Raw genomic sequence first — 5171 nt, 5'->3', positions numbered from 1 at the left:
GACTCCACCCCAAAACTGCTAGAACTTGTACAGGAATTCAGTAAAGTGTCAGGATATAAAATCAATGCACAGAAATCAGTTGCATTTCTGTACACCAACAACAAGACAGAAGAAAGAGAAATTAAGGAGTCAATCCCATTTACAATTGTACCCAAAACTATAAGATACCTAGGAATAAACCTAACCAAAGAGGCTAAGAATCTATACACAGAAAATTATAAAGTACTCATGAAAGAAATTGAGGAAGACACAAAGAAATGGAAAAATGTTCCATGCTCCTGGATTGGAAGAATAAATATTGTGAAAATGTCTATGCTACCTAAAGCAATCTACACATTTAATGCAATCCCTATCAAAATACCCTCCATTTTTTTTCAAAGAAATGGAACAAATAATCCTAAAATTTATATGGAACCAGAAAAGACCTTGAATAGCCAAAGGAATATTGAAAAAGAAAGCCAAAGTTGGTGGCATCACAATTCCGGACTTCAAGCTCTATTACAAAGCTGTCATCATCAAGACAGCATGGTACTGGCACAAAAACAGACACAAAGATCAGTGGAACAGAATAGAGAGCCCAGAAATCGACCCTCAACTCTATGGCCAACTCATCTTCGACAAAGCAGGAAAGAATGTCCAATGGAAAAAAGACAGCCTCTTCAATAAATGGTGCTGGGAAAATTGGACAGCCACATGCAGAAAAATGAAATTGGACCACTTCCTTACACCACACACGAAAATAGACTCCAAATGGATGAAGGACCTCAATGTGAGAAAGGAATCCATCAAAATCCTTGAGGAGAACGCAGGCAGCAACCTCTTCGACCTCAGCCGTAGCAACATCTTCCTAGGAACAACGGCAAAGGCAAGGGAAGCAAGGGCAAAAATGAACTCTTGGGATTTCATCAAGATCAAAAGCTTTTGCACAGCAAAGGAAACAGTTAACAAAACCAAAAGACAGCTGACAGAATGGGAGAAGATATTTGCAAACGACATATCAGATAAAGGGCTAGTATCCAAAATCTATAAGGAACTTAGCAAACTCAACACCCAAAGAACAAACAATCCAATCAAGAAATGGGCAGAGGACATGAACAGACATTTCTGCAAAGAAGACATCCAGATGGCCAACAGACACATGAAAAAGTGCTCCACGTCACTCGGCATCAGGGAAATACAAATCAAAACCACAATGAGATATCACCTCACACCAGTCAGAATGGCTAAAATTAACAAGTCAGGAAATGACAGATGCTGGAGAGGATGTGGAGAAAGGGGAACCCTCCTCCACTGTTGGTGGGAATGCAAGCTGGTGCAACCACTCTGGAAAACAGCATGGAGGTTCCTCAAAAGGTTGAAAATAGAACTACCCTATGACCCAGCAATTGCACTACTGGGTATTTACCCTAAAGATACAAACATAGTGATCCGAAGGGGCACGTGTACCCGAATGTTTATAGCAGCAATGTCTACAATAGCCAGACTATGGAAAGAACCTAGATGTCCATCAACAGATGAATGGATAAAGAAGATGTGGTATATATACACAATGGAATACTATGCAGCCATCAAAAGAAATGAAATCTTGCCATTTGCGACGACGTGGATGGAACTAGAGCGTATCATGCTTAGTGAAATAAGTCAATCGGAGAAAGACAACTATCATATGATCTCCCTGATATGAGGACATGGAGAAGCAACATGGGGGGTTAGGGGGATAGGAGAAGAATAAATGAAACAAGATGGGATTGGGAGGGAGACAAACCATAAATGACTCTTAATCTCACAAAACAAACTGGGGGTTGCTGGGGGGAGGTGGGATTGGGAGAGGGGGAGCGGGCTATGGACATTGGGGAGGGGAGGCGAACCATAAGAGACTATGGACTCTGAAAAACAACCTGGGGTAGGAGATAGGAGAAGAATAAATGAAACAAGATGGGATTGGGAGGGAGACAAACCATAAATGACTCTTAATCTCACAAAACAAACTGGGGGTTGCTGCGGGGAGGTGGGATTGGGGGAGGGGGAGCGGGCTATGGACATTGGGGAGGGGAAGCGAACCATAAGAGACTATGGACTCTGAAAAACAACCTGAGGGTTTTGAAGGGTCAGGGGTGGGAGGTTGGGGCAACCTGAGGGTTTTGAAGGGTCAGGGGTGGGAGGTTGGGGGAACAGGTGGTGGGTAATGGAGAGGGCACGTTTTGCATGGAGCACTGGGTGTTGTGCAAAAAGAATGAATACTGTTACGCTGAAAAAATAAATAAAATGAGAAAAAAAAAAAAAAAAAAAAAAAAAAAAAAAAAAACAACCTGAGGGTTTTGAAGGGTCAGGGGTGGGAGGTTGGGGGAACAGGTGGTGGGTAATGGGGAGGGCACGTTTTGCATGGAGCACTGGGTGTTGTGCAAAAAGAATGAATACTGTTACGCTGAAAAAATAAATAAAATGGAAAAAAAAAAAAAGAATGCAGGCAGCAACCTCTTCGACCTCAGCCGTAGCAACATCTTCCTAGGAACAACGGCAAAGGCAAGGGAAGCAAGGGCAAAAATGAACTGTTGGGATTTCATCAAGATCAAAAGCTTTTGCACAGCAAAGGAAACAGTTAACAAAACCAAAAGACAACTGACAGAATGGGAGAAGATATTTGCAAACGACATATCAGATAAAGGGCTAGTATCCAAAATCTATAAGGAACTTAGCAAACTCAACACCCAAAGAACAAACAATCCAATCAAGAAATGGGCAGAGGACATGAACAGACATTTCTGCAAAGAAGACATCCAGATGGCCAACAGACACATGAAAAAGTGCTCCACGTCACTCGGCATCAGGGAAATACAAATCAAAACCACAATGAGATATCACCTCACACCAGTCAGAATGGCTAAAATTAACAAGTCAGGAAATGACAGATGCTGGAGAGGATGTGGAGAAAGGGGAACCCTCCTCCACTGTTGGTGGGAATGCAAGCTGGTGCAACCACTCTGGAAAACAGCATGGAGGTTCCTCAAAAGGTTGAAAATAGAACTACCCTATGACCCAGCAATTGCACTACTGGGTATTTTCCCTAAAGATACAAACATAGTGATCCGAAGGGGCACGTGTACCCGAATGTTTATAGCAGCAATGTCTACAATAGCCAAACTATGGAAAGAACCTAGATGTCCATCAACAGATGAATGGATAAAGAAGATGTGGTATATATACACAATGGAATACTATGCAGCCATCAAAAGAAATGAAATCTTGCCATTTGCGACGACGTGGATGGAACTAGAGCGTATCATGCTTAGTGAAATAAGTCAATCGGAGAAAGACAACTATCATATGATCTCCCTGATATGAGGACATGGAGAAGCAACATGGGGGGTTAGGGGGATAGGAGAAGAATAAATGAAACAAGATGGGATTGGGAGGGAGACAAACCATAAATGACTCTTAATCTCACAAAACAAACTGGGGGTTGCTGGGGGGAGGTGGGATTAGGAGAGGGGGAGGGGGCTATGGACATTGGGGAGGGTATGTGCTATCGTGAGTGCTGTGAAGTGTGTAAACCTGGCGATTCACAGACCTGTACCCCTGGGGATAAAAATACATTATATGTTTATTAAAAAAAAAAATTTGGAAGGGGAAGCGAACCATAAGAGACTACGGACTCTGAAAAACAACCTGAGGGTTTTGAAGGGTCAGGGGTGGGAGTTTGGGGGAACAGGTGGTGGGTAATGGGGAGGGCACGTTTTGCATGGAGCACTGGGTGTTGTGCAAAAACAATGAATACTGTTACTCTGAAAAAATAAATAAAATGGAAAAAGAAAAAGTTCTATGTTCAGTCCTTGGAAGGCTGTGTTTCCAAGGGGGAACGAAGGGAAGGGGGAACATACCGGAATTCAGCTGACATGATACATTTGGCCCATGCCTCATGCTCCCATGAAGGACATTTTAGCTCAGAAGGCAACTAACAGTGACTGGGAACAGAGAAAATGGCCAACAGGGAACTGGTGGTAGGACTGATCTTCTTAACACAGATGGCGGTTGGCATCCTGGGCAATTTCTCACTTCTTTATCATTACATCCTCCTTTCCTTCACTGACTACAGGTTGAGGTCCACAGATTTCATTCACAAGCACCTGACTGTGGCCAACTTCTTAGCCCTGCTCTGTAAAGGAGTCCCCCAGACCATGGCAGCATTTGGGTGGAAACATATCCTTAGTCACTTTGGATGCAAAGTTCTTTTCTTTCTTCACAGGATGGGGAGGGGAGTATCCATCGGTAGCATCTGCATCTTGTGTGTCTACCAGGCCATCACGATCAGCCCTGCAAACTCCTGGTGGGCAGAGCTTAAAGTAAAAGCTCCCAAGTACATTGTTCCCTCTATTTTCCTGTGTTGGATGCTGCAAATGCTGGTAAATGTCATTTTCCCTGTGTATGTAATTAGTGCATCACAAATGAAAAGAATTTCGGATACTGTTCTTCAGTTCGTCACAAAAAAAACCACAGACTCGTTGTATGCAGTATTGCTCTCATTCCCTGACATGCTATGTTTGGGGCTCATGCTCTGGGCCAGCGGCACCATGGTTTTCATCCTGTTCATGCACAAGAAGCGGTCCAACATATACGAAGAACTGTCTCTGCCAGGTCCTTCCCGGAGTCCAGAGCCACCAAAACCATCCTTCTCCTGGTGAGCACCTTTGTCTACTTTTACACACTCTCCTCTGTCTTTCAAGTTATTTTGGCTATTTCTGATAATCTTGGCTGGATCCTTGTGAATGTCACTACGATGACAGCTGTGTGTTTCCCAGCTGTTAGCCCCTTTCTGCTCATGAGCCACAACTCCAAGGTACCCAGGCTCCTCTTTGCCTGGAGAGGGAATATAAAATCCCCTCATCTTATGAGAAATATGTAAACTGTATGTATATCTGCAATGTACAGTTGCCAATTCATTCATCCCCCTCAGGGTCCTAAATAAAATGAGTCCAAGACAACAGTAAACAGAACATGCTGAGCATCTTCTCCAAAATAAACAATAAATCATGACAATATTGTAATGAAACACCATTATCTTCTAAATACTTAAATAATTGAAGTTTTCCTAATACTACCAGTAAAGGAGTACAGAATTGATGCAATAACGAACACCAGGACTTGACACAACCTGGATATTACAGAGAAGTCTT

General features: G+C 42.9%; 1 pseudogene; it reads left to right on the top strand.

Moving 5' to 3' along the window:
* Positions 1 to 3829: 3829 nt before the first annotated feature.
* LOC123931331 lies at positions 3830 to 4931 on the top strand (annotated as a pseudogene).
* Positions 4932 to 5171: the final 240 nt, after the last annotated feature.

The sequence above is a fragment of the Meles meles genome, chromosome 19 (genome assembly GCF_922984935.1).
Source record: "Meles meles chromosome 19, mMelMel3.1 paternal haplotype, whole genome shotgun sequence".
Taxonomy (NCBI): Eukaryota; Metazoa; Chordata; class Mammalia; order Carnivora; family Mustelidae; genus Meles; species Meles meles.
The sequence above is the reverse complement of the archived record's forward strand: the minus strand, read 5'-3'. Positions and strand labels throughout refer to the sequence as shown.